General features: G+C 42.8%; 1 protein-coding gene across 1 annotated transcript in view; it reads right to left on the bottom strand.

Annotated features, from left to right (window-relative positions):
- Positions 1 to 17,206, bottom strand: part of grid1b (glutamate receptor, ionotropic, delta 1b) — a 552,168-nt gene that overhangs the window by 185,500 nt on the left and 349,462 nt on the right. The gene's annotated exons all lie outside the window — the stretch shown is intronic.

Below are 17,206 nucleotides of genomic sequence, written 5' to 3'. Positions count from 1 at the left end.
GCACTGGTTCCAACCAAAGTCTCTGAACACACAACACGTCCAGCCTGGAAGCAGCTGGGCTACAGCAGCAGAAGACCACACAGCGTGCCTCCTGTCAGACACCATCATCATGTTAAAAAGGGAAATATACATAAATATACATTCAGCGTATGACAGATTTATAGGTGGTTACAAAAACACTTTTGAAGCAAAAATTACAAATTTTGGTGACAGACGTTCTGCAGGTTTTAGACATTTTACTGCATCTCATACTACCTCCCAGTTCTGTCGAGACCAAGACTTTATTTTCCTGGAGAGGTTATGTTTAAAGCCACATTCCTGGCCAATCATAAGGCAGGATTACAGTCCGGCCAATCAGGATGCAGGATTACATTCCGGCCAATCATAAGGCAGGATTACAGTCCGGCCAATCAGGATGCAGGATTACATTCCGGCCAATCAGAAGGCAGGATTACATTCCGGCCAATCAGAAGGCAGAATTACATTCCGGCCAATCAGAAGGCAGAATTACGTTCCGACCCATCAGAAGGCAGAATTACATTCCGGCCAATCAGAAGGCAGGATTATATTCCAGGCCAATCAGAAGGCAGGATTACATTCCTGGCCAATCAGAAGGCAGGATTACATTCCTGGCCAATCAGAAGGCAGGACTACATTCCTGGTCAAGCAAAAGGCAGGATTACATTCAGGCTAATCAGAATGAAGGATTACATTCCAGGCCAATCAGAAGGCAGGATTACATTCCGGCTAATCAAAATGCAGGATTACATTCCGGCTAATCAGAATGAAGGATTACATTCTGGCCAATCAGAAGGCAGGATTACATTCCGGCCTATCAGAAGGAAGGATTACATTCCTGGCCAATCAGAAGGCAGGATTACATTGCGGCCCATAAGAAGGCAGAATTACATTCCGGCCAATCAGAAGGCAGGATTACATTCCGACTAATCATGAGGAAGGATTACATTCCAGGCCAATCAGAAGGCAGGATTACATTCCTGGCCAATCAGAAGGCAGGATTACATTCCGGCCAATCAGAAAGAAGGATTACATTCCTAGCCAATCAGAAGGCAGAATTACATTCCTGGGCAATTAGAAGGCAGAATTACATTCCGGCCAATCAGAAGGCAGAATTACATTCCGGCCAATCAGAGGGCAGAATTACATTCCGGCCAATAAGAAGGCAGGATTACATTCCAGGCCAATCAGAATGCAGGATTACATTCCTGGCCAATGAGAAGGCAGGATTACATTCCGGCCAATCAGAAGGCAGGATTACATTCCGGCTAATCAAAATGCAGGATTACATTCTGGCTAATCAGAATGCAGGATTATGTTCCCGGCCAATCAGAATGTAGGATTACATTCCTGGCCAATCAGAAGGCAGGATTACATTCCTGGCCAATCAGAAGGCTGGATTGATATATCAAACTTCATAGAAAACACTCATAATGATCCAGAACAGATGGAACTGAATATTGTTTCTAGAAAATTCAGCTTCTACTTGCCAGCTGATTGGTTGGCAATGATCACCTGCCGTCCCCTACCTTCTCACCTTCTTTTAGGGACCTGTGTTGGAAATGGAGCCAACAGCATGAACAGCACCAGATCCATCTTCAACTTTAAACTCTCAGAAACAATGCACCTGGTTAACCCAACAGGTTAGAAGTCTCAAGCTTCCTTCCAGCTCGGTTTCTTTAAAACTGAACTAGACAGCACCGTTCTTTATGAAACTGCCAGAGAAGTTTCCAGACGAAGCTTTTCTCCGTTATAGTTGGTGACAGGTTGTTTGGCCTGAACATTTCTCCCTCCATCTTTTCTCTGTCTATTAGCACTGACAGCTGGCTTGTACCGGCTGCCTCTCACTCCTCCTGCTGTCCTATCTTCTCTTTTACATTTTATTCCACCTGCGTCGTTTCATCTTATTCTTTTTTCCTCACAAAAACACGTCTCTTTCTCTTCTTGCTTAAACTCTCAGCCTATCGATTCACCTGCCAGTCAGTCCCCCCCCAGCCCCCAGAAACCCTGCAGGGATGAAACAGCCCATCACTCCTGCAGAAGAATCCAGACACTGTTCCATGCAATTAATAATTCAGTGTTGTGATTCACGCTTTACCTGAAGATAACCTCAGTGGGAGGCGTTACTTCATCAATCTGTCTCCTGATCTGTCCATCCAATCATCCAAACAGCCGTCCGCCATCAAACTTATTTCTGTCTACCTTCCTTCCTGTTAAAAATAAACCAGCGCTGCTTCATTCTCCCCTGATCCCTGCAGTATTCACCAACATCAGATAGACTGATGTCCTGGAGGAAAAAAATAAAATTACAATTAATGAAGTGACCTCGTCCTACAAGGTAAAAAGAAAAACAAATCAATACTCCTTTAAGTTTGTTAAATATGTCCAAAAAATACGTTGAAATACAGGTAATATGAAGAAAGGCCTTCACACACAGTCGGGTTCAGTTTGTTTACATTCCCCACAGGTTTCACTTAAATCTCAGCTTTGAAAAGAAATCATCATTTTATAAAAATTTAAAAAATAAATGAAAGAATATTTTAGGGAGACAGAAACTGAAAGATTTCCATGCAAAGCTCAGTAACAGTGATGGATTTAATGCTGCGTTAGCGTACACAGAAGCAGAACTTTACACCTGCTATAAAAGCTAATCCAGCATCGTCTTCATCCCGTCTCTTCTCTGAAATCTCCCCTAACAACGGCTAATCCAGCATCGTCTTCATCCCGTCTCTTCTCTGAAATCTCCCCTAACGACGTCTAATCCAGCATCATCTACATCCCGTCTCTTCTCTGAAATCTCCCCTAACGACGGCTAATCCGGCATCATCTACATCCCGTCTCTTCTCTGAAATCTCCCCTAACGGCGGCTAATCCAGCATCGTCTTCATCCCGTCTCTTCTCTGAAATCTCCCCTAACGACGGCTAATCCAGCATCGTCTTCATCCCGTCTCTTCTCTGAGATCTCCCCTAACGACGGCTAATCCAGCATCGTCTTCATCCCGTCTCTTCTCTGAGATCTCCCCTAACGACGGTTAATCCAGCATCGTCTACATCCCGTCTCTTCTCTGAGATCTCCCCTAACGACGGCTAATCCAGCATCGTCTTCATCCCGTCTCTTCTCTGAGATCTCCCCTAACGACGGCTAATCCAGCATCGTCTTCATCCCGTCTCTTCTCTGAGATCTGTCCAGCCAGTAAAAGTCTGACAGATGTTGATGGTTATCTCTTTCTCTGTCTCTTCCTCTGATAATGTCCTCTCGGGTTTTATTGCTGAATCAGCCATGAGGCAAGTTTAAAATGTCCAGTGTGTTGACGCGGTACTGCAAGGTGAGACCCAGCAGTAACATGAAGCATCTTGGGAATAAAAAGCAGTGAATGTGTTGCTGCTTTATGCAGAGCACCAAGTTGTCTGGTCCATGAAGTCTTATGGAGTATATAAATACAGCTGCCCGGTTGGTCTGTGTTGCAGTTTATTCTTTCATTTCCAATCATGACTGGATGAAAATAAATGTTGCAGGAATCTAAATGAATCTTGTCTTCCAGCGCCTCAGTTTATTAATACTCAGCTCACATTGCTGGTCGACGCTCTTCATTCGAACAAGCCAACCCTGTTAATTATTTACATACCATTATAAAAAGCATTAATATTAAACAGAGTACAATTGTTGTCGGCTCCCCCTGAACTCACCATTAGCAGTTCTCTCTTCAGCTGCAGGAAGAAAGAAAAAAATCACCAGAAGAAGCACCAGAACAACAAAATTTGAGAGACCTGAAAGCAATTTGCTTTGCTCCTGGTCCAATTCTCTACAGCCACTTTGAGCAAGGCACTCGGAGGAACGTTCTGCCCCGTCAGCAGAAATCTTTGTCCATCAGCAAGCTCTGCTGTGACATAGATGGAAACATGAGTGCACAAAAACCTGTCGGCTTTAATTAAGATTCACATTTTATGACGCTGGTGTTATTTGTGAGTGACTGTAAACAGTTAAAGGGCAGGTTTGGCCAGCATTTTCATTCTGGACGTGTGCAGCAAACATCTGATTTTTGCACGTAGTGTAATCTGCTAAATCCAATGTCACTGCTGTGTTTTGTTACAGGCATATTTCCCAGTTATTGTTGGTATTTTGCAAGCCTGGTAGAAACTGTCCCAAACTATGAAGGCAACCTACGAAACTACGCACCTGCTCAGGTTATTTACCATCCCTGCGCTCTTTTTCATTCAGCCTTTATTGCTGCAGTTGCATGGCTGTGCAGCATCAGAGCACAGGTCACATGATGGATTAACTAACTGCAGCAGCTTCTGTGTGAGTTGAGTTTTACCGAAAGTAATAATAATAATAATACATTTTATTTAAAGCGCCTTTCAGGGCACCCAAGGATGCTGTACAAAACAAAGGAAACTCAAACATAAAAAACACAATTAAAAAACCTGGCGAGGAAGTGGTTGAAAATAAGGTTACAGACAGTATGCTGTTCTGAAAAGATGGGTTTTGAGTTTGGAAATGAAGGTGAGGAGAGAGTTGATATTGCAGAGGTCAGGAGGAAGAGCGTTCCAGAGCTGGTGCTGAGGTGGGCAGGAGGGACAGAGAGATGGACAGAAGACGAGGAGCGAAGACATCTGGAAGGGGTGACTATGTGGAGAAGGTCTGAGAGGTAAGGGGGTGAGCGTTAATGTATGGATTTGTATGTATAGAGGAGGATCTTGTATTCTATCCTGTACTTAATGAGAATCCAGTAGAGTTCTTGCAGGATGGGAGTGATGTGATGAAAGGAAGGAGTTCGGGTGATGATGCAGGCAGCAGAGTTCTGAACCATTTGGAGTTTCTGAAGGGATTTTAGTGGGGGGGGCAAAGACGAGAGAGCTGCAGTAATCCAGGCCGGAGGTGACAAGGCTGTGCACCAGGACAGAGGTGGTGTGGGGGGTGAGGGAGGGGTAAAGACTGTTGATATTGCGCAGATGGAAATAGGCTGAGCGGGTGATGTTATTGATGTGTGAGGTGAATGATAAGTTGCTGTCGAGGATGACACCCAGACTCTTGACTTGGGGGGAGGGGGAAACTGAGGCGCTGTTGATGGTGAAGGAGAAACTGTTAACTTTCGAAAGGGTGGGTTTGGTGCCAATGAGGAGAATTTCAGTTTTATTACTGTTCAGTTTTAGGAAGTTGGTGGAGAACCAGGATTTTATTTCCAGGAGACAGGCAGAGAGGAAGATGGGTGGGAGCGTGGAATTTGGTTTACAGGACAGGTAGAGCTGGGTGTCATCCGCATAACAGTGGAAACAGATATTGAATTTAGGGAAGATGAGACCAAGGGGGAGGAGATAGGTGATGAATTGAAGAGGCCCCAGGACAGAACCTTGGGGAACACCTGTGGAGACTGGGGAGGGATCGGAAGTGAAAGATTTGAGTTTGAGGAACTGAGTGCGGCCATTGAGATAAGACTGGAACCAGAGAAGGGGAGTGGAAGTGACACAGAGTGAGGAGAGTCTACTGAGGAGGATGGAATGGGATGTGGTGTCAAAAGCAGCACTTAAGTCAAGGAGGATGAGAATGGAGAGAAAACCAGAGTCAGCTGCAAGGAGAAGGTCATTGGTAATTTTAATAAGAACTGTTTCGGTGCTGTGACGGGGGCGAAAACAAGATTGAAAAGGCTCATAGAGATTATTATTGGATAAATGGGAATGAAGTTGAGAAGCGACTGTTTTTTCCAGGATCTTAGACAGAAAGGGCAGGTTGGAGACAGGATGGAGGTTATTAAAGTCATTGGGAACTAACCCAGATTTTTTCAGAGTGGGACTGATTGAGGCAGTTTTGAAGGAAGAAGGAACAACACCAGTAGAAAGTGAGGAGTGAATAATGGCAGTTATGAGGGGAAGCAGAGAGGGGAGTGAGGATTTTACAAGAAGTGTGGGCATGGGCTCAAGGTGGCATGTAGAGGCCTTAGATTTTAGGATGAGACCAGTAATCTCAGATGGATCAGGGAGTAGAAAATGAGAAAAAGGTACAGTTTGCATGACGGGGTCAGGTGTGTGAGGAGATAGAGTCGGACCAGAAGTGTTGGTGGATGTTGGAGATTTTCTGGGTGAAGAATAACAACAGAGAATTGCAAGTGTCAGTGGAGTAGAGATGGGCGGCAGAGAGTGGGGGGTTGAAAATATTGTGCAGTAGAGAGAAAAGGGTTTTAGAATTTCCTTCATTCGATGAGGTGAGTCCAGAGTAATAAACAGAAACTAGCTGAAAGCAGCATCTGGTGAGAAGAAAACAACAGAAAACAAAATGCAAGAATAATTAAAACCATGCAGGGCAACACGCGCTTCTTGTTTAGACCAGTTCTTTTCAAAATTATTTTTGCAACATACCCCTGGTAGAATGATTTTTCACCAAGTGCACCTAAAGCCTCTAAAGCCTAAAGGGTGTTTTGGGGGTTTCTGCTTGAAAATGTCGTACAGTAGGTACAGAAAATTAAGATTATTTCACTGCAATTAACCATCTGGGCATGAAAATAAAACTAAAATCTGTGAGATTTCATCGGAGGTGGATCGGTTGTCACAGATGCCGCTGTTTTAGAGTAAAAGGGAAAAATTAAGAATGTTCTTCTTGCCTAAATATGTTTTGGATTTTTTAAATATTTTGAAAATTTGCTGTAATAGACGAAAACTTCCAGAAAACCATAACTCAGCACGTGGGCATTATCTGTACAAAGAATCATGGAGCTGAAGAGAAGCACAACAAAGTTCCAGAGGTTTCAGTAAAGATATAGCTATGTGTTTTCCAGTGAGGTCCTTGCCCTCCGATAGGAAACGTGGTCCTTAAAATCATTTCCAGCACTGCTTCTGTGGTGTAGCGTTTCTGTTGGGATGCCATCTTATTCTAAAGTAGCTAATACATGGACAAAAACATTGCAAATAGAAGCATCTGTGCATAATATTACCACACGCATAAACACGAAAATACAGCATATACTTTCTGCCTGGTAGCGCTCGTAACTCCCAATGTTCATGATTAACTGCTTCTATTAATTGTGTGATCCAGTAGAATACACTGATGTCACCATGGGAGCATCCATCTCACCAATCATCAGCGAAAAGGAGGGAAAGATCTGTGATGAAGAATGACTGACACCTGTCATCGTCCAGTCAAACCCCTGTAACTGCTTCCAAAGCAGAATCGCTTTTTTACTGAAAGCGGTTTTATCCTGGTGGATATGAGTTTTGGAGTCAAGACAGCAAAGGGAAGACATCATTTATGACTTTTCTTGGTCATGGTGAAATGAAACTTACAGTTTTGGAATCGGTGAGCTTTCAGTAGAGGAGTCCTTTGTGAGCATGCTGTCGGGTGGAAAGGGGGATCCATCACTTGTGTTTACATATTTTTTTGTATAAATTGTTTGTCTTAACTGTGTTTGGTGGACATAGAAACGGTTTTAATGATCTTTAAGCTGAGATTCTGGACTTTCTGTGGATGCCACACATGTCTATATTTACATTCCATACCTGATATAACCACCATGAAACCAGATGTTAACATCATCCCAGCTTTATTGATTGGATACAGAGGTAAACAACACAGTGCCATCAGTGCCTGATTTACTTTACTTTACTTTTACTTACTTTAAAAAAAATAATAATGACCAAACTTTCCTCATGACTAAAAGCTCAGACCATTTTCACTGAAAAGTGGGTTAACATTAAAAACATCCTCTCCTGTTTTGCTCTGCAAACTTTTGCAGAAGTTGTGGATTTCCACTCAGTCTCCAAGTTTTCCACCAACTTGTTCAACAAAGTCTGTTCCCACCGTGTCTGCCCTGCAGCAAACTGTGTTATCAGACACAGATTGGAGTTTTTCTGCTGTGCTTTTATTCAGGACAGCTTCAGCCAGAACTTCAGCAGCAGCAGGAGGAGGTGGTCTTCAGAGATGGGGAAAGGTTTTTTTGGCCTTTGCCACAAGCAAAGACACCACAATGGAAGCCTCCAGGGCTTTTAATGATGTGGAGGAGACTTAGAATTGAGTGTCCTGCTGACCTGAATTCATCAAATATCCTTCTAAAGAACCAACATGCATCCAGAGTGCTTTGTGTCAGGATGCTGCTGGAGAGGCTCTGGCTTTGTGTTGCGGTTTGCTGGTTTCTACCCACATGAGAAGCATAAAGCCTTGGTTGGGCAGCTGTTCCTGGATGTAAATAATAAAACATTTTACATAAATAAGAACACTATTTCCCCAGCTTTACTTTTCACCTTGTTTGGAAAGTGACTCTGATTTCAGGAGCATCTCTGCATTGCTTCAAGCACATTTCTGTTTTTATTGCCGACAAGTGATTGACAGGTCCCTCACATCATTTTTACTTTGCCTTTTTTTCTGCAGTTACACCAGTTTGCAGCACCAGTCATGTTACTGGGAGATAAAGCAGGTCACATGATGGATTAACCACCTGCAGCAGCTTCTGTGTGGGAAGAGTTTTACAGAAATGAGCTGAAAGCAGCAGCTGGTGGGGAGAAAGCAACAGGAAATTAACTTTAAAGGCCTGGTGTGTAATAATTACTGACACCTAGTGGTGAAGACAGGCATTGCAGGGACATCAAAACCTCAAGCACAGTATGTAAGGGGGCGTCTATAGCCAGAATTCTTCATAGACGTCTTTTCATCTGTGAGTGGACCCAGTGGCCTCAGGCAACACCTCTATCTAACCAAGTCTCACAACCTCATCCTCAGCTAACACGTCTCTGATCTGGTGCTGAGTCAGAAACTCAGCAAGAGCCGAATGTGTGAGATCATTCATCGTGTTTTCAGAGGCTGTCTTATTTCTCGGTTAGTAAATCTTAAAATTGGTTATTTTACATGATATCAAGTTAAAGTCTGTCACTGAGACTCTGTTTAAGATCACCCAGTTTTAGCTGAAAAATATGCTTCACGACCTCCCAGAACCAGTTCACTGCAAAAAGGAGCAGAAAAAAAACACTGGGTAAGAATTCCTGAAATAATGAAAAATTCTAACCTTGAAACAAGTTTGAAATGTCTTAAAACAAGTGGTGAAACACATTCAGGGTCCTTTATGAGGTAAAAACAACCTGCTGATGCTTCTGTTTGCTTTCTTTCTTAATGTGAGTTTAGTTGGTGGTAGTGTCTCAGGTGGTAGAGTGGGTTGCCCAGTGAATGAAAGGTTACTGGTACAACTCCCACTTTGTACTGGTCAGTCTGGCCTCTGGCTGATGAATGTTTGGTTGTTGTTGCAGGGACTGCATGGCGTTGCCCCCAGCAGGAGCTTTGTTAGCTTAAAGAACAATAACACTGTTAACAGCTGTTCTGGAATTAAGAATTATCTTCGTTTTAAGATCTTTTCTCTCAAAGTGAGAAAGAAACACTGAATGAAGCATCAGCAGGCAGAAAGGCTTGAAATGGATGTTTCACTGCTGGTTTTAAAATATTTCTGACTTGTCTAAAATCTAGACACCTTTTCTTGTGTAATTATCTTCCTGCACTGGAAGATTATTTCGCTTGATTTAACCTGAATCTTCTCAGTTTAATCGTTGTTTTACTAAGAGAGCTCCTTGTGTATGGTCTTCTTCTACGGATCTGTTAAGATCATACTTCTAGTTTGAACTCTAGTTCCCATCAAAGCTGCTACTGCAGTTTTAAAGTGTCACACAGAGATGTTTGTCCATTCAGAGATACCGTAGTAAAAATAGTGGACCTGCCATGTATGTGGACCAATGGCCAGTAAATTTTAAATTCTCATTCTTTGGTAATAAAAACAATTAAAGTTTTTAGATACCAGTAGAAACAGTTTGTAATTATATTTAATTTTTCCATCTTTGAGCTCTGATTTGGCTACACGCTGCAGCTTAAACCACGCCTCGTTACATGCTCGTCCTGCAGGTTTATATCCAGCAGCAGTAAGAAAGCACTGATGAGGAGCAGATCAGTGAGGAAGAAGAGGAACTCTGTGATTAGCTCCTGCAGATTCAGAATTTAACTTTTAAGTTGCTCTGAATCAAAAGGACATTTTCCTTCAGAGGAGGTGGAATAAAACAGGCCGGGAGAGACTGCTTCTGATCTGGAACATTACTCAACTTCTAATTTATACTTGAAGCGTCTGAGTCTATTAGTAAAATATTTGTTTACATTTATGTAATGTCCTGTGTGATCTGAACCTACTTTATCATCACACAGAGTGAAATCAGCTGATTTGAGGACTTTTTTCTATCAGACTTACCTGCTCATCCTACTGTTATGCTCAGATGAATATTTTTGTACTTTTGAATGAAATCTGTCACATCTCTGGAAATGATGGTTCCTTCAGGGTTAAAAGAAAACATGAAGGACGAGGCTGTTTCAGAGACCACGGTCAGAAACGTGGTTTAAACTTCAGAGCACGTTGGAGACATAAAAATGTATTTTCTTCTGTCTGCAGACGACACAGAGCTGCAGCAGCTTCTGAGGAGGAGACCGAAGGCCTTTCAATGACTTCCAGGACTCAGAAACATGAGGGGACTTGGTGGAAGACAGAAATCTGCTCATAACAGGGCTAAAAACAATCACGGCCATTTCTTACAGGAGTTAACTTTTCAAGAAAAAGCCTCCAAGGAAGCACAAAGATGAAGCATAACGGATGAATAACGATAGCTCCACCTGTTCAGCCGCTTGTTAACAGAAATATCTAAGCAGCCAATCACATGGCAGCAGCTTAATGCATCTAGTCATGCAGACATGGTGAAGGCTGAGCATCAGAATGAGGAAGAAGAGGATTTAAGAGGTTTTAAATGTGGCATGGTGACTGGAGAAGATAGAAAGTCTCAGCTCCACATTCAGACGCTAGGCTCAGAACCTGGTGGGATCCATCCATCCAATCTGAGTGATGCTGGCGTGTCAAAATGGAGCAAATCTCAGGAATGTTTCCAACATCTTTTTGATTCCATGGCAACAAGAATTAAAAAGGGGGTCCGACCCAGTAGTTGAAGGTGGACCTGATGACGTGGGCTCTCCAAAATTACTAAGGGCTAAGAAACAACTTACAAAGAACCGAATCTCATCACACAATGTTCTTCACTCTCCTGAAATTCCAAAGATTTCCAGACTTCTTCAACATCTTCCAGAAGCAGCACTGCAATGATGTGAATCAAATTCTCCCATTCTAGCTGGAAATGTTAAGAACAGGTTCGGTTCTGTTGGTGTTTTCTGATCACCGTTGATAGTTCTACCTTCAGATGTCACAGTGACCCACAGAAGTGTTTTATTTCTCCAAAAACCTTTCCGACCGACAGCTGTGGTGTCGCAGAGTTAGAGGATGGATTAAAAATGAACATAACCAGGCGTATGTGTTCACCACACTCACATAACATGATTGACCTGTGGGGGAACTAATAAAACCACACTGGGTCTGGTTCGGACCACAATGAAACCAGTTTTCTTGCACCACTCTACTTCCTGAGAAGGAGTCGCAGAAATATCCCGGAGACAGCATGCAAGTTACTCAGAAAGCAGCTCTGACCTGCATGTGGACAGAATCTGGTGGTTTACCAGGGAAACGGCATCATTTCTGCAGGCGCATCCGCATTCATCATTTCTTCTAAATAAAAATTAGACAAGATAATTTAGATAAAAAAAAGACTTTTAGCTTCTGAAGTTACAAATCTAAAAAAGAAACCGGTGACAGAACAGGGAGAAAACTAAAAAAGAAACCGGTGACAGAACAGGGAGAACTGATCGTCTTGATCTCCATTATCAAATATGTCAACAATCAGCTGATCTGATCGTTGACATCATGTCTGATCAGAACCTGTCGGAGTTCTGCGGTTGTCTGGGATCAGTGTTGGAAAGACGTAGGAACTACTGTCCAAGACGGTTTTAGTGAATGACAGGAGACATTCCGTCCATCACTGAGCTGGTTTTACACCATCCGTGCTGGATGTGTCTGATCTCCGGAAAGAAATTCCTTTCTAGAAATCTAGCAGTGATGCTGGGAATGATACAGGGAGTAATGCTGGGAATGAAGCTGGGAATGATGCTGGGAATGAAGCTGGGAATGAAGCTGGGAATGATGCTGGGAATGAAGCTGGGAATGATGCTGGGAATGAAGCTGGGAATGATACGGGGAGTAATGCTGGGAATGAAACTTGGAATGAAGCTGGGAATGATGTTGGGAATGATGCTGGGAATGAAGCTAGGAATGATGCTGGGAATGATGCTGGGAATGAAGCTTGGAATGATGCTGGGAATGAAGCTGGGAATGAAGCTTGGAATGATGCTGGGAACGAAGCTAGGAATGATGGGAATGAAGCTAGGAATGATGCTGGGAATGAAGCTGGGAATGAAGCTTGGAATGATGCTGGGAATGAAGCTAGGAATGATGGGAATGAAGCTAGGAATGATGATGGGAATGAAGCTGGGAATGATGCTGGGAATGAAGCTGGGAATGAAGCTGGGAATGATGCTGGGAATGAAGCTGGGAATGATGCTGGGAATGAAGCTGGGAATGATACGGGGAGTAATGCTGGGGATGAAACTTGGAATGAAGCTGGGAATGATGTTGGGAATGAAGCTAGGAATGAAACTTGGAATGAAGCTGGGAATGATGTTGGGAATGATGCTGGGAATGAAGCTAGGAATGATGCTGGGAATGATGCTGGGAATGAAGCTTGGAATGATGCTGGGAATGAAGCTGGGAATGAAGCTTGGAATGATGCTGGGAACGAAGCTAGGAATGATGGGAATGAAGCTAGGAATGATGCTGGGAATGAAGCTGGGAATGAAGCTTGGAATGATGCTGGGAATGAAGCTAGGAATGATGGGAATGAAGCTAGGAATGATGCTGGGAATGAAGCTAGGAATGATGATGGGAATGAAGCTTGGAATGATGCCGGGGATGATGCTGGGAATGAAGCTGGGAATGATGCTGGGAATGATGCTGGGGATGATGCTGGGAATGAAGCTGGGAATGATGCTGGGAATGAAGCTGGGAATGATGCTGGGAATGAAGCTAGGAATGATGGGAATGAAGCTAGGAATGATGCTGGGAATGAAGCTAGGAATGATGATGGGAATGAAGCTGGGAATGATGTTGGGAATGATGCTGGGAAAGAAGCTAGGAATGATGCTGGGAATGATGCTGGGAATGAAGCTTGGAATGATGCTGGGAATGAAGCTGGGAATGAAACTTGGAATGATGCTGGGAACGAAGCTAGGAATGATGGGAATGAAGCTAGGAATGATGCTGGGAATGAAGCTGGGAATGAAGCTTGGAATGATGCTGGGAATGAAGCTAGGAATAATGGGAATGAAGCTAGGAATGATGCTGGGAATGAAGCTGGGAATGAAGCTAGGAATGATGCTGGGAATGAAGCTGGGAATGAAGCTTGGAATGATGCTGGGAACGAAGCTAGGAATGATGGGAATGAAGCTAGGAATGATGCTGGGAATGAAGCTGGGAATGAAGCTAGGAATGATGCTGGGAATGAAGCTGGGAATGAAGCTAGGAATGATGATGGGAATGAAGCTTGGAATGATGCTGGGAATGATGCTGGGAATGAAGCTGGGAATGATGCTGGGAATGATGCTGGGAATGAAGCTGGGAATGATGCTGGGAATGACACTCTTACACACCACTTACTGCATAAATTAAAAACACTGTATTTAAAACCGTATCATCTCTTGTCTCAGATCAGTGTTGGTGAGCACATGTCTACATGAACTAAACACTGGGGGGGAAGTCTTTTAATATTTGGGGAAATTCAGATGGGAATAAAGTTAAAAGGGGGATCGACGACTTTTTAATGGAGTAGAATCAAGTTTAAATACTTCTGATCACAGAGATGACTGGACGTTTCCGGTATGAATGGTTTTTACTTTTCAAACACAAACTCTGAACACTGATGGAGGAAGAAAGTGTTTCACACACACCCTGAAGAGATGAAGAAGAGGAGCAGTTCGGATGGAGAGGAAGATGTAAAATGAAGAATAATAAAGAAAAGAGTGAAGAGAAAATGGAAGAAAAGTAAAGAACAGGAGTGTGTTATGAGGAGAGATAATTGAGTCTTCTCGTCCACATGGAGGATGACAGGTTTGACATTTAGCTTTGGAGGACACACACTTCCTGGTGTGTTACACACAGATCTGTGCTTCATCTCTATACTGAATATCCATGAAACACACACACCTGCTCTGAGCTCTCAGGCTGTTATCCAAGAAAACTAAGGAGGAAGCACCTTGATGCAGCTGCATGTTTCCTGGATGTTTGAGGTGCAGATTTAACCTGAAAACTGTGTCAGCAAAGACTTAGACCTCCACCCTCTCCACCACCTCCTCCGTTTCAGAAGGGTCAAATTACTGGCATGCATCATTAAAACATCCGAGGAGATAAAACTACTAAAACTGGATTAAGGCCTGTCTGGAAGAAGAAGAAACTGGAAGAATTGAGAGGAAGCAGCGTCTTCCAGGAAGAAAACGGTGATCACTTCAACGTTTGGTGGACTCAAATGGAAGAAAAACAGCAGTAGAACTCAGTAGAACTCATGTTTAATAGTGAAAGTTAGAACATTTCCACATGAACAATGTTGGGACTGAACAGCTGTGTAGCCATAAGAAAGCCACTAATCAGTGAGGTTAACCGGAGAAAAAGGCTTTCGGTTTCTAGGGAGCATAAAGACTGGACTGGAAGAAGGTTATGTGGTCTGATGAGTCCAGGTCTACCCTGGTCCAGAGTGATGGAGCATCAGGGTAAGAAGAGAGGAGGATGAAGGGATGCAGCCGTCATGCCTGCTGCTTTCCAGACTTAGTAATGTTTGACTTTTCTTTGGTTTAAAATAAACAGTTTGTCTAACAAGATAAAAATCCAACAGTATGGATTATTTAAATTAGCTTAGCTGGATGATAGCATCAAGATTTCATTTTAATGATGTGTTTCAAACAAACTTGCATATATGTAATAGAAAGCATGAAGGGAGGCAGACTTTATTTCCTTTCACATGAACAGACGCCGACGTCGGACAGGAACGAAGCTGATCTTCCTACAGCGACTCAACGCTGCACCTGATGGTTCCTGCACAAATGAAAGATCACTGAAAGATCGAACCAGATTAAAGATGAAGACTGAGGCGATAACACAGCAGCCTCCCCAGAGTTTATTTTATTTCATCTTAGAGGAAGAGAGATTTCAGTGTTCAGTCTGATTCCAGCTCAGTGGTTTAATTCAAAGTGCTGCTTTCTGCTCAGGAACACAGTTTGTCCTGTTCACACACTGACAGCGAAACACTGGCTCAGCCTGAAAGAAATTAAGAAAATCTGTCACACATGTTTGCATTCGCTCTGCGTCAATAATTTAGTTTAACTTGAAATTTTTAACTTTATCTGAACTCATTTAGTTTCTTTAAAATGAAGAATCTGATGACTGATTCAATTTCATGAAAGTTAACTTAAAAAAAAAAAAAAAAAAAAAAAATCATATTCACACTTTTCTAAATGAAAATAATGTTTATCAGCTCATTGTTACATCACTTTAGAGCCAATTTATGCTTCCTCACGTACATAAATAGCAACGCTGTCATACGCCGCCCTCCTTCCAGGCGTCTTTTACGTTGCCATGGTTGTTAAGTCAGTTCCTCCACTAGGGGGCAGTGCTGAGTTCAGAGTTCACTCCTGCGAGCCGACGTCAGTTTCAAACACCGTTAAGTAACGTTATAAAGTTGTTTTCAACAGTCCAACACACCCTAACACACCCTAAACACTCACACATCCTCTTCAAAAGCTCGCACAGTTTCTACAGGTCTCCTCATCTTTACTCTTCTTCTGCTCTTTTTGTTCCCTTCCTGATCCTCTTCTTCTCTGGTTTGTTTCTTCCCCGGTCACATGTCAGCTGTTCTGCTCAGAACTGCAGAATGACTGACACCACGATTTCCGGTGGTACTGCTCCGTCTTCTGCGTCAAGCGACAGATAGCTAAGCTCCCTGAAAACGGTCCGATTTACGCTCGTAACCGAAGGAGAAGACGGACGAAACTGTCAGACCTGAATCCATCATGTCTCCATCCACCACCTCGTCAGGAGCATGGCCAGGCGTTGTAGGGAGGTCCTACAGGGAGGTGGAGGCCACACCCACTACTGAGCCTCATTTTGACTTGTTTTAAGGACTTTACATCAACATTGGATCAGCCTGTAGTGTGTTTTTCCACTTTAATTTGAATGTCACTCCAACTCCAAATCCAGACCTCCATGGCTTAATAAATCTGATTTCCATTGATAATTTTTATGTGATTTTGTTGTCAGCACATTCAGCTATGTAAGTGTTTAATAAGAATATTTCATTTATTCAGATATAAGATGTGTTATTTTAGTGTTCCTTTTATTTTTTGAGCAGTGTATATAAAGTTTCCCATGAGTCTTTGCATAACCTTAATCTTTTAGGTTAAATTTGCCACTAAACTGTTGAACTAAATTAACTTGGATCCACAATTCTCTTTTTTTCAGAATAATTCAATTAACAAAAGTATTTTTCTAATCACCAATAAAGCCATTAAACGATTCATGTAACAAAAAAATGCTTTAGCGCAGCCCAACCCAAACCGGGGTCCCAAGTTAAATTCAGGGGGTCAACATATCATTGTTAAACAAACAAAGTCGACATTTATCAAATAAATTTGGGATTTTTATTCAGCATTTCAAAATTAAGGCGTAAATGCAAACAGATTTGTCTGCGTAATTAACGTGTTAATTCTTTTAATGTGTTAATGTACAAACAACCAAGTTATTACTCATAATATTAATCCAAATTCTGGCCCACAAGCTTCTAGCTGTAATCCACGTCTGGGCTAACAACTGAAGACTTACTATAATCCGAGTCAGGCTGGCACCCGACACCTGGTCCACTTCTGGCCCACACAACACTTGTCAGAATTGAGCCTTGAGTACCAGAAGTAGTCCGGATTAGGCCCAAACATGTCTGCTATGTGGGTCGTAAGTCCCCGTTGTGACAGTGATTGATGTGGTGATGATGTGCTGTATAATTCATCCTCCTGTGTGTTTATGCCTGTCTCACATGCTCGCAGCTTCTCTCAGCTGCCATCTTCAGCATCAACATCCCAGCAGACTCCTCTCACATCAACAGGTCTCACTCTCACCAGGCTGATGTATAATTTAGCCGCTGGGATTCTCCTCCTCATCAGAATGTGATGGTGATGCATGGAGCGAATAAAATGCTAATGCGGGGG

This window comes from Melanotaenia boesemani, chromosome 21 (assembly GCF_017639745.1).
Source record: "Melanotaenia boesemani isolate fMelBoe1 chromosome 21, fMelBoe1.pri, whole genome shotgun sequence".
NCBI lineage: Eukaryota > Metazoa > Chordata > Actinopteri > Atheriniformes > Melanotaeniidae > Melanotaenia > Melanotaenia boesemani.
This window is presented reverse-complemented; position numbering and strand designations above follow the sequence as displayed.